Source organism: Aquarana catesbeiana, linkage group LG03 (genome assembly GCF_042186555.1).
Source record: "Aquarana catesbeiana isolate 2022-GZ linkage group LG03, ASM4218655v1, whole genome shotgun sequence".
NCBI classification, from domain to species: domain Eukaryota; kingdom Metazoa; phylum Chordata; class Amphibia; order Anura; family Ranidae; genus Aquarana; species Aquarana catesbeiana.
Window position 1 is genome coordinate 656327415 of NC_133326.1, and position 13242 is coordinate 656340656.

General features: G+C 48.9%; 1 protein-coding gene across 2 annotated transcripts in view; it reads right to left on the reverse strand.

Moving 5' to 3' along the window:
* MISP3 (MISP family member 3) overlaps positions 1 to 12991 on the reverse strand; it is a 53103-nt gene extending 40112 nt beyond the window's left edge. Inside the window, exons 1-2 of one of the 2 annotated variants that reach the window (XM_073622750.1) lie at positions 12858 to 12961; positions 4998 to 5033 (exon numbers count right to left, since the gene is read on the reverse strand). The gene's annotated coding sequence lies outside the window, so the exon portion shown is untranslated. Of the gene's footprint in view, positions 1 to 4997; positions 5034 to 12857 lie in introns of both variants that reach the window. The other variant, XM_073622751.1, reaches the window with a different exon arrangement.
* Positions 12992 to 13242: the final 251 nt, after the last annotated feature.

The window sequence follows — 13242 nt, forward strand, 5'->3', positions numbered from 1 at the left end:
AAAATGTATAGGCTGCCTTTGCTGATCTCTCCTAAAAATACTTACTGATACAACGCTATTAATGTTGCATCACTTACCTGGAACAAGTATGCAAATCTGGATTTTTTACTTTGCTCTAGCCTCTTCTATGGTATGGTGGTTCCAGGGCAACAATCAAATTGTGCTGACGCCGAAGCCAGCCAGGTAAGTTTCGTAAGGAGGACAGCAATGGCAGACTCAGGTGTATTGGTGTATGCCAGTTCTTCTAAAATTTTATGAAATTTAGCAGAGCCCAATTTTTTTTTTTTTAAACTCCCATTGGTTCTGGGACCCAAAATCAAGGTTGGCTGGATTGCTAAGGCCAGATAGGTCTTATAGAAAACAATGTCTTGGGAGATACTCACACACCCACTAGAGTACTAGAGCGGCGGTCTCCAAACTGCGACCGGGGGCCGGATGTGGCCTTTTGTTTGCTATTATCTGGCTCTCGGGACACTATTTAATCCACTGACACTAGCAGGGGAGTGCAACCCCCCCACTGACACCAATAATGGGGCACAATTCCTCCAAATGATACCAATAATGGGGCCCAATGATGGGGCACGACTCCTCTGGGCCCCATTGTTGGCGTCATTGAGAGGACTTGTGCCCCGTCATTGGGCCCCATTATTGGTGTCATTGGGAGGAATTGTGGACCATCATTGGTATCATTGGGCCCCATTGGGAGGAATTGTGCCCCATTGTTGGCGTCATTGGGAGGAATTTTGCCCTCTCATTGGGCCCCATTGTTGGTGTCATTGGGAGGAATTGTGGCCCATCATTGGTATCATTGGGCCCCATTGGGAGGAATTGTGCCCCATTGCTGGCATCATTGGGAGGAATTGTGCCCTGTCATTGGGCCCCATTGTTGGTGTCATTGAGAGGAATTGTGTCCCATCATTGGTATCATTGGGCCCCATTGTTGGCATCATTGAATGATACCAATGATGGGACACAATTCCTCCCAATGACACCAACAATGGGGCCCAATTCCTCCCAATTATGTCAACATAGGGGCCCAATGATACCAATGATGGGGCACAATTCCACCCAATGACACCAACAATGGGGCCCAATGACATGGCACAATTCCTCCCAATGGGGCCCAATGATACCAATGTAGCAAGGTCCCAGGCCTCCTTCAGTCTAATGAGAACCTCCAGGGCCCAAAGACAGCTGACATCCTTCTGTATATGGTGGGTTGCAAGGCATAGTGGGTGTAATGCAAGGTAGATTCATGGGTGCCAAACACTTCTTGACTGCAAAGAGATTTTATTTCTTTTAAACAAAACATTGGGAGAGAGGGTTAGGGCCAGGACACCCTTAGCAGTTGCAACTTCAATTGCAGACTCTGAGACTTCTACAGGAGGACAGCCATGCATGGAAAGGCATCCAGCAAGACATCACATCTGCATGTGTAGGAATGCTGTCTCCCAGTCTCTCTCACTAGACTAGATGAATCACGGCCACTAAATTCCTTGAGCTCCTCCAATCTTCACGGTGGTATCTTCCTCAAGCTTCACCCCTGCTTCTCTGCTGGGTCCCTAGCTTGGCGCTCCAGATACTTCTCAAGCTTCACCCCGCTGGCCTGCTAGGTCCCTGGCTTGACACACAAGGCTGCTCTGCAAGCGTCACCTCTACTGACTGGGTCCCTGGCTATATATATATATATATATATAGATACCCGCTAAAGTTTCCGGATTCTTTACCGTCCCCGGTTGGTGAGAATAGTGCTCTGGTACTTGCTTCAGCTACTCACTGTGGTCCCTGGTAATAAGGTGGATGGTTCCTTAGTGGCGACAGCTTCCCCTCTACCTCCGACCACGACAGGTTCTCCTGCCGGCAGAACCGTCACATCTAGTTGGACTGCAAGCCGCAATCCCAACCCTACGCTGCTCTCTTGCTTCTGGATAGGTCCTCAGACAGCCTAGCAGCCAGATGTCCCCGGGATAGGCCCAAACTCTGGCCTAGCAGCCCGGGCAATACAACACACATCCACCCAGACAGCCGTCCAGGTGGCACCAAACACTGATCACCTGACTCCACCCAAATATATAGGTTCTCCCAGCAGGCCAAGGGATTTAAAAAAAAAACCCTACCCATTGGCTGAGACACCTCATATATCCATAATCTGACCTTGCAGTGCCCTTGTCTTATCTAATGCTACCAAGTACCCGGCCACCTAGTGACAAAAGTGCAGCAATCACAGGCTTAGAGTGAAATCAATTGGTCCTCGACAATTAGCCAAGGTTAGCTATACCTGGCAGGAAAATTTAGGAGCAATCCTGCCTAAACACCAGGGTGCTACACCAATGATGGGGCACAATTCCATCCAATGTTGGGGCACAATTCCTCCCAATGACACGGCAACATTTCTCTTACTGACACCAAAGATTGGACATTGTTAACTCCCACTGATTCTGGGACATTTTCTACTCCCATTGGCCACAGTCCAGCCCCCTTAAAGTCTGAAGGACAGTAAACTGGCCCTTTGTTTAAAAAGTTAGGAGACCCCTGTACTAGAGAGTGATGTGAATACACTAAAGGGCATATTTAAAAAGCAGTGAATCTGACATTGACCAAACATTCCCCGCAGGTAAATCTTCCGGGTGCATGTATCTTAAATGATAGTGATTAACTCACCACTCAGGGAATGACTGATGAAAGTCACATTCACTGATTTGTGATTATGCTGGAGATTCTTTTTAGGTAACATGTAGATTTTCTGCACTTGGGCTCCCCCTGCTGTTGCCTTCTATTGCTGTCAGTAGTTGTCAGTGACATTTAGGTCAGTGACCTTCTACAAAATCAGGTCATCAGGGGCCTCTACAAACCTTTATGAAGTTGTGACAACATAGGTGCCCAGAGACCGAGACCGATTATGGTTGGATTCCAAAGCTATAGTACATGGATGGGGAGAGTGCAGTCTCAGTAGACACTACCTGACTAATTTTGGAGAGGGAATCTATCAATGTTGCTTTGCTGAGCCACATCTATTGAGGACTTTAGATAGGCTGGCTCTGATAGCGTAAATGTGGCCACTGTTGGCGTTCTTATTCATGCTACAGTCGTTCTTTGGAACAATTTATTTTTAACGTTTCCACTTTTGCTTTTTGGCTGCATTCTTGGGGAAACCCAAACAGTACAAAAACAACAAGGTGAACTCTCTACCATTGTTTTCATTAGTAGAACATGCAAACCAGATGCAAAATGCATTGAAACTGTGAGCAGTTAAGTGCAATGGGGAAAACAGCCTTCAGTACTCACCCATTATCCAAACAGCTTGATAAAGGGGGAGATTTTCTCAAACTGGAGAGTACAACATCTGGTGCAGCTCTGCATAGAAACCAATCAGCTTCCAGGTTTTTCTGTCAAAGCTTAATTGAACAAGCTGAAGTTAGAAGCCGATTGGGTGCCATGCACAGCTGTACCTGATTTTACACTCTCCATTTGTAGAAAATCAATCCCAAAGTTTAGAATTATGGCAAAAAAGGTCAAAAGCACATGCAAGATAAATGCACCTAAAAGCAAACTGTATATGCTAATCTACACAATGTGATGCATTTTTAAAATAATTTTACAATAAGATCCTGCCAATGAATGGCACAGACTCCACCATAGGCATAAGAAATAATGAAAGTAATAGCGGAGTGGAAATACTATTTCGTCAAGGCAAACCTCTACACCGCACAGGAGAAAAGAGTTTACATACAGATTAAGTGGGGGTTTTCTGTAAGAGAAGTGCTCCCTGCATTTTTTTTTTTTTTTGCACCCCAGTTGGCTTTCTTCTGTATACAGGGGTTTGGGTGTGGGGGTTTGATAGACTTAGCATACCAGAGCAGTCCTAAGCTTTAGAAGCAAGGGAATTCCTCAAAGCTGGGTGGTTTGGGGCTGCACACAGGACAGGGTCTACATTTACACAGGATGGTGGAGAACAGCATATTATGAAGGTTCCATCTGAACACAGGGTTGAGATAACAGCTGAGAAGGGAGGTGTGGTGCAGAGGGATGGGAGTCCTTCACATCTGGGTCCTGAGAGGTCTATAAGCAGAGTGGTGGGGTGCAGATAGATTTGAGTCTTTCACAGAAGTGGCGTTCTAGGTGTACTGGGAGGAGGTTTGTACACAGGGATGTGTAATGCAGAGGGATTGGAGTCCTTCACTCTTGGGGAGAAACCTTCTGCACACAGAAGTGGAGGCCTGGGTGTGCTAGGAAGAGGTTTGTATGTGGGGTGCAGAGGGATTGGAGTCCTGCACACAGAAGTGGAGGTCTACATTTACTGCGAGGAGGTCTGTACATAGAGTGAGGGGGTTCAGAAGAATTGGAGTCCTTCACCCTTGGGCAGGAAGTTTCTGCACATGGAAGTGGAGGTCTGGGTGTATTGGGAGGAAGTCCGTTTCACAGAGTGGTGGGGCGCAGAGGGATTGAAGTCCTTTACTTTTGGGGAAAAATCTTCTGCACACAGAAGTGAAGGTCTAGGTATACTGGGAGGAAGTCTGTACAAAGGGAGGCATGGTGCACAGGAATTGGAGTCTTTCACTCTTGGGGAGAAATCTTCTGCACACAGAAGTGGAGGCCTGGGTGTTCTAGGAAGAGGTCTGTATGCAGGGTGACGGAGTGCAGAGAGGCTGAAGTCCTTCACTCTTGGGGAGGAACCTTTCTGAACACAGAAGTGGAAGTCTAGTTTTAATGCAAGGTGGTCTGTACATAGACAGGTAGGGTTTGGAAGAATTGGAGTCCCTCACCCTTGAGGTCTGGGTGTACTGGGAAGACATCTGTACACAAGGTGGTGGGATGCAAGGGGATTGTAGTCCTGTACCCTATAGGAGGAACCTAAAGTGAAGTGGGAGTCCAGGTTCACTGTGAAAGTTTTGCACATTGTAGAAGAGACAGTGCTATCTTGTGGAATGTGGTGGGTTGTATGGAGTATTTTAGGGTCCTAGCAAAATTTTGATCTAAAACATATAATGATGTCTTACCTCTTCTCTTACAATTCCTCTCTAGAATTCAGGTGCCTGTCAAACAGGATAAAACCAATAATCATCAAACAAAGCTTGGCAGAAGAAAGAGATCAATGCCTATAGAGATGAGCTATGCAGACACTGAACACACAGTTCGGTACAATGACCGAGTTACAGAGTGAATGGAAGTACTTATTAACCAGCTGACCCTGAAACAAACTTTTACTGGTGCCGAGTGACCTGATGATTAGTGACTTGCCAACCATTATGGAGCTTCAGTTTGCTGACTAGGATCCCAGCCAGAGCATGCTGGGATTTGTGGTTCTACCAAAATAAGCCAACTCTAATAGCTAGAATGACACAGTTTTGCTACTGCCCTGTGAGAAGCCAAGGTTGGAGACACTCAAGACCATTGTATCAGACAGTAATCAGGCAGACTAAACGCAAACACAGACTGGAGATAAAGGTACATTTTTCCATAGTGTTTCAGAGTTTTCACAGCTGCTATTTAGGAGTTGCGTTTGGCAGGTGGTAGCACGCACCAAAAGCAACAGGGGCTTTAATTCCTGCTGTGGCATGTGTACCCCTATTGGCTGCTGCCTCACCAGCTAAAGTGAGTGAGGATTGGGAGCGGTAAATCTGCGACTCAAACACAGGGTTTTACCACCCCCCAAAAATATGCATGAATGAGCCCTATGGGTGCAGCTGCGGAATGCAACTAAGGGCTCATTCACAAGTGCAGCCGGCACTGCCGCTCCTCTAAAAAGTGATCCGAGTGTGTTTGACAGGTGGTGAGGAGGCGATATGTTGCCTCCTCATCACCTGATTTAAACCCATGATAGCCATGCAATGCACACGATTGTGACATGGTAGTATGCAAATTAGAGGTTTAAATCAGGTGTGAGGAGGCGACACTGTGCCCGGTAAATCTTTGACTTCTCCCATGTTGTTCAGGTAGATCTCCACCTCTATAAGGTTGCCTACCCCTGCTCTATGCACACTGTCAACAAGAGGAATGGCATTTTAATTCAGACAGCCCAATCTTTTTCAGATTAGATCATCTGGCTAGTTAGTAAATACTGGACAACTACGGCCAGATTTGCAGGAAGTCATGCATAAACCCCGGTAGATATTATTGTACAAATTATCATACAAATGACTTTTTTGTCCCAACTGCCTGATGAAAATTAATTTGGGCAAGAGAGCTTATTACAGCCCATGCAAAAGCTTATTAATAGCATGTGTATGTAGCGGTGCCCCCGTAGGAGTCACTGAGTGTTGTGGCTCACCTGTCACCCTGCCCAGCCCGGCATTTAATCCTTAGTCACTCCAAGGCAATGAACACTCCATGTGCTTGTTTTTGTTTATTTTATTGAGGGAATTTAACTTGGATGGGGTAAGGGAATTATGAGATGTATATCAATCATTTGGGGAATGTATATCATTCGGGACAACTATGTACACTTTTCTATGCAAGTTACTACTTCAGTCTCCTCCAGCACTTTCCTTGCTTGCAGACTATTCCGCTTCCATCCTCTTGCACAACTCTTAATCCTCAGGACCAGCTAACACGTGTAAGGTTAGGCCTGCTACTGGCTCAGCCAGGCCTCAGAAACTGCCCTTTGCAGGCAGGAACCGCGGGTTCCTATAGTGCAGCAAAAACATAGAAAGTCTCCAGTGCTAGCTATCCTACATATGGACTACTGCTCCCAGTCAGTCCTCTTCAGGTCCTGCCAGCCCTCCTGGCTGCAGCTACCCGACTCCACTGCCTGTGACATCACAGTCCTCTCCACTGGCTCTGCACCCATCAAAGACTGCATGCTCCCAGTCCTCCTCAGGTATGCCTCCCCAGTCCTCCCGACTGTTATTGTCACTCACCAGCCCTCCTGGCTGCAACCGGTGGTTCCCTCCTGAAGACTTACCCGGCAGTACTAGCTCCTGCTGCCCTCTCACTCCTCCTGTCCAGAACCTTCACATTATCTTAAGAGGCTCTGTCCTGCACCCGATCTCCAGGCCCAAGTCCCCCCGTCCCCCTCCAGACTGGTGAGCTCCTTCAAAGGCCCCTGCAGCTTAGTACTCCATCTTCAGTTCTTCCAAATAAACAAGCCTGCCTAAATGTACCTACTCTACAGAACAGAAATCCTATTCTAGCACCTACCTAAGTAGAGGGTGCTACATTTAGAATACCCTGATATGGCAAATAATAATACTGTGTATGGCCACCTGAAAGTTGCCCATATATAGGATGAAAAAGGATAGTGATATGGACCTTTTTAGCACAATTGTGCAACAGTCTTTCTGTATGTAAATGGTAAATTAGACTGGCATTGTTAGTGATCAGGTAGGTTGGAACTTTTCATCTAATATTGTTGTTATCACTGCTGAGAAATAATAAAAAAAAATTATATATAATAAATATAAACATTTTCCATGAATGGTGACTGAATGGCAAATCTTCAGAGGGTCTGATTGTTCCTGAATGATCAGATCCCTCCATATGTGATCAGATCTCTTTAATGCCGCGTACACACGACCAGACTTTATGGCATACTTGGTCCTGTGGACCGGAGTCCATCGGACAATTCGATCGTGTGTGGGCTCCAGCGGATTTTTTTCCCCAAAAGTTTGACGTAGCTAGAAATTAAACATGTTTCAAATCTTTTCGACGGACTCGAGTCCGGTCGAAAAGTCCGCTCGTCTGTATGCTAGTCCGACGGACAAAAACCGACGCTAGGGCAGCTATTGGCTACTTGCTATGAACTTCCTTGTTTTAGTCCAGTCGTACGTCATCACGTACGAATCCGTCGGACTTTGGTTGATCGTGTGTAGGCAAGTCCGTTCATTCGGAAAGTCCATCGAAAAGACCACCGGACAAATTCTGCTGTAAAGTTCACTCGTGTGTACGCGGCATTACAGTACTATGGAGCTGGATATTTTCTTTTTGGGTGGCTTTCCCAGTGCTCAGCTTTCATAGGTCATGTGCAAGCTAAAATGCTGTTTTTTATTTTCCTTGCATGTCCCCCTCGGATCTACAGCGACTGCAGTTTCAAGTGCACTTTTAGTGCAATTTCAAGTGCACGTTGCACTTGTAGTTTGCACTTGCAGTGCAAAGTGGATTTGCCTTTCGTAAATAACCCCCCATATATTAGCCTTTGGGTTGGTGGATTAAAGCTCATGGTTGACACATGGTGGTCATTTGCTGTGTTGGGCATGCTGGCTCTATTAGAAATGGTTTTAAGGGCCTGGGCTTGTACGGGGAGGGTTTGGTGCTATAGGTAACCCGCAAGGGTATTGGCTGTTGGCAAGCAGAATTTACCCTAAAGAAGTTAGGTGGACAGATGAGTGATGAACGCCAGATGGGGCTCCCCTAATAATCTTGTTGGCTTGAGTACAGAGTGCATTCAAAGCTTGTGATGAGTGTAGTGCTGTGCCACAGTCTAGGCAGAAGCTGATTTGTTACAGTGGTGTGGGTGCAGAGACCCTACGGCTACTATACTGAGTGGTAAGTATTGAGTGAAATGAGTGGTGAGTCGTGGGAATTGGCAGACCTGGAAGTAGGAGTAGGAATGTTTAAGGTTCCATTTTGGAATGAGGACATGAACTGTTCTCGGCTGCATTATTTCTCCCACCAAGGACTATGGACTACTGCCCGTGCCTAGGCTTTGGCCTGTTCAACAATCATTGGACATGGAGCAGCCACTGGTTGAGTTAAGGACTCTATGGCAGCTTGTAAAGGAATGGGCTGTTTAAGCCGGCAACCAAGAAATATATATATTACCCCTCTATACAACATGGTCAAATAACAAACGACAGCAGCTCACAGACAAGCATTCAATATAGTCAGAGCGTAAAGGGAAATCACATTTCAACATTCTGGATGTCTAGGCAGCCCCAACATGGAACATTCTTTAACCTTGCTCCAAGAATGAACCATCGTTCAATGACCTTCCATACACTGTGTCCTTACGTAACCAAATGCTACCATAGCATTAGCTTAAAACACTTATCTATCCTTCTACAGTATATAGTAAGGTTTTTCAATTCTATTGAGTTTACATCAAACCACTGTGACGTCCATAACTACAACACTACATCCTGAGCTTAACTGACGCATTTAAATTCCACACTGTTCATTGCACCAAATATTCCCGCTGTCACCTTCACACATCATTCTCAGTACAGCACCAATGCTCCCCACTATACTTTTAATATATTATTACTTCCCTATACTGTTATTACTGTTAGTGCTCCTCCACACACTCTCTCTGCTCTATTTAGCTCCTTTACACTATTATTACTGTCATGGCTCAACATACTCCCAGTACTTCATCACTGCTACCCACTGTCTCAGTACCCCATCACTGCTCCCCACTGTCTCAGTACCCCATCACTGCTCCCCACACTCTCAATACCCCATCACTGTTCCCCACTGTCGCAGTACCCATCACTGCTCTCCACTGTCTTAGTACCCCATCACTGCTCCCCACACTCTCAATACCCCATCACTGTTCCCCACTGTCTTAGTACCCCATCACTGTTCTACACTGTCTCAGTACCCCATCACTGCTCCCCACTGTCTCAGTACCCCATCACTGCTCCCCACTGTCTCAGTACCCCATCACTGCTCCCCACTGTCTCAGTACCCCATCACTGCTCCCCACACTCTCAATACCCCATCACTGCTCTCCACTGTCTTAGTACCCCATCACTGCTCCCCACACTCTCAATACCCCATCACTGTTCCCCACTGTCGCAGTACCCCATCACTGCTCTCCACTGTCGCAGTACCCCATCACTGCTCCCCACTGTCTCAGTTCCCCCTATACTGCTCCCCACTGTCTCAGTACCCCATCACTGCTCCCCACACTCTCAGTACCCCATCACTGCTCCCCACACTCTCAGTACCCCATCACTGCTCCCCACACTCTCAGTACCCCATCACTGCTCCCCACACTCTCAGTACCCCATCACTGCTCCCCACACTCTCACTACCCCATCACTGCTCCCCACACTCTCAGTACTCCATCACTGCTCCCCACTGTTGCAGTACCCCATCACTGCTCCCCACTGTCGTAGTACCCCATCCCTGCTCCCCATACTCTCAGTACCCCATCACTGCTCCCCACACTCTTAGTACTCCATCACTGCTCCCCACTGTCTCAGTACCCCATCACTGCTCCCCACTGTCTCAGTACCCCATCACTGCTCCCCACTGTCTCAGTACTCCATCACTGCTCCCCACTGTCTCAGTACTCCATCACTGCTTCCCACTGTCTCAGCACCCCATCACTGCTCCCCACTGTCTCAGCACCCCATCACTGCTCCCCACTGTCTCAGCACCCCATCACTGCTCCCCACTGTCTCAGCACCCCATCACTGCTCCCCACTGTCTCAGCACCCCATCACTGCTCCCCACTGTCTCAGCACCCCATCACTGCTCCCCACTGTCTCAGCACCCCATCACTGCTCCCCACTGTCTCAGCACCCCATCACTGCTCCCCACTGTCTCAGCACCCCATCACTGCTCCCCACTGTCTCAGCACCCCATCACTGCTCCCCACTGTCTCAGCACCCCATCACTGCTCCCCACTGTCTCAGCACCCCATCACTGCTCCGCACTGTCTCAGCACCCCATCACTGCTCCGCACTGTCTCAGCACCCCATCACTGCTCCGCACTGTCTCAGCACCCCATCACTGCTCCGCACTGTCTCAGCACCCCATCACTGCTCCGCACTGTCTCAGCACCCCATCACTGCTCCGCACTGTCTCAGCACCCCATCACTGCTCCGCACTGTCTCCGCACTCCATCACTGCTCCCCACTGTCTCCGTACTCCATCACTGCTCCCCACTGTCTCCGTACTCCATCACTGCTCCCCACTGTCTCCGTACTCCATCACTGCTCCCCACTGTCTCAGTACCCCATCACTGCTCCCCACTGTCTCAGTACCCCATCACTGCTCCCCACACTCTCAGTACCCCATCACTGCTCCCCACACTCTCAGTACCCCATCACTGCTCCCCACACTCTCAGTACCCCATCACTGCTCCCCACACTCTCAGTACCCCATCACTGCTCCCCACACTCTCAGTACTCCATCACTGCTCCCCACACTCTCAGTACTCCATCACTGCTCCCCACACTCTCAGTACTCCATCACTGCTCCCCACTGTTGCAGTACCCCATCACTGCTCCCCACTGTCGTAGTACCCCATCCCTGCTCCCCATACTCTCAGTACCCCATCACTGCTCCCCACACTCTTAGTACTCCATCACTGCTCCCCACTGTCTCAGTACCCCATCACTGCTCCCCACTGTCTCAGTACCCCATCACTGCTCCCCACTGTCTCAGTACTCCATCACTGCTCCCCACTGTCTCAGTACTCCATCACTGCTTCCCACTGTCTCAGCACCCCATCACTGCTCCCCACTGTCTCAGCACCCCATCACTGCTCCCCACTGTCTCAGCACCCCATCACTGCTCCCCACTGTCTCAGCACCCCATCACTGCTCCCCACTGTCTCAGCACCCCATCACTGCTCCCCACTGTCTCAGCACCCCATCACTGCTCCCCACTGTCTCAGCACCCCATCACTGCTCCCCACTGTCTCAGCACCCCATCACTGCTCCCCACTGTCTCAGCACCCCATCACTGCTCCCCACTGTCTCAGCACCCCATCACTGCTCCCCACTGTCTCAGCACCAGATCACTGCTCCGCACTGTCTCAGCACCCCATCACTGCTCCGCACTGTCTCAGCACCCCATCACTGCTCCGCACTGTCTCAGCACCCCATCACTGCTCCGCACTGTCTCAGCACCCCATCACTGCTCCGCACTGTCTCAGCACCCCATCACTGCTCCGCACTGTCTCAGCACCCCATCACTGCTCCGCACTGTCTCAGCACCCCATCACTGCTCCGCACTGTCTCAGCACCCCATCACTGCTCCGCACTGTCTCAGCACCCCATCACTGCTCCGCACTGTCTCCGCACTCCATCACTGCTCCCCACTGTCTCCGCACTCCATCACTGCTCCCCACTGTCTCCGTACTCCATCACTGCTCCCCACTGTCTCCGTACTCCATCACTGCTCCCCACTGTCTCCGTACTCCATCACTGCTCCCCACTGTCTCCGTACTCCATCACTGCTCCCCACTGTCTCCGTACTCCATCACTGCTCCCCACTGTCTCCGTACTCCATCACTGCTCCCCACTGTCTCCGTACTCCATCACTGCTCCCCACTGTCTCCGTACTCCATCACTGCTCCCCACTGTCTCCGTACTCCATCACTGCTCCCCACTGTCTCCGTACTCCATCACTGCTCCCCACTGTCTCCGTACTCCATCACTGCTCCCCACTGTCTCCGTACTCCATCACTGCTCCCCACTCTCTCAGTACTCCATCACTACTCCCCACACTCTCAGTACCCCATCACTGCTCCCCACGCTCTCAGTACTCTATTAGGCTACATGCACACTGGCTTAAAAATCACTGCATTTCTGATTGGAGCTTTCTGGCAGAAAAACTGTAAAACTCTCCTAAACTTTGTACAAAAAAATGCTCTATATGAGTGTTTTTTACTGCCAAGAGAACAGATGTTTTTTTTAAGCCCAGTGTGTATGGAGCCTTACTGATCCCCATGCTCTCAGTACTCTATCACTGCTCCCTATGCTCTCAGTACTCTATCACTGCTCCCCTCTGTCCCAGTACTTTCTAACGGTTTCCCCACACGTCTTAGCTGGTGACGCTTATACAATGGTCTATGCCCCAAGTAATGACAAGACCCCCATTCGCCCCGTATTCTGCACTCTGCCTCTCTTTACCCCTCCTTATGAAGCTCATTACCTGCCAACACTCAGAGAACTCAGTGCTCTTACCTGTCTACCTGTTCTCTCCTTCTCACTCTCTGCTTCTTTCACCTTGACTTGTCCTGTGTCACTCCGAGGCACAATGAGCTGATTGTGTCATTAGGTGACTGGTTGTGACTGCCTGGTACCGAGGACACAGAAGGGCGGCACAGGAATGCATATCACCCTAACTCACAGCCATGCAAGTATGCACATATAGTACCTACCTTGACCATCACTTACCTTTACCTCATTCATATTACATGTACTCTTTCTTTCTAATAAACTTAGGTAGTAAACATAAATATGCAGCCTTGTCTTTTGTAAAGGGCTTCTATGGTACAAGGCTTGGAGACCACTTTTTGTCTTGTTTCCAGCTTGTTAGGCCTCCTCGTTGGGGAGAATGTTTCATTTG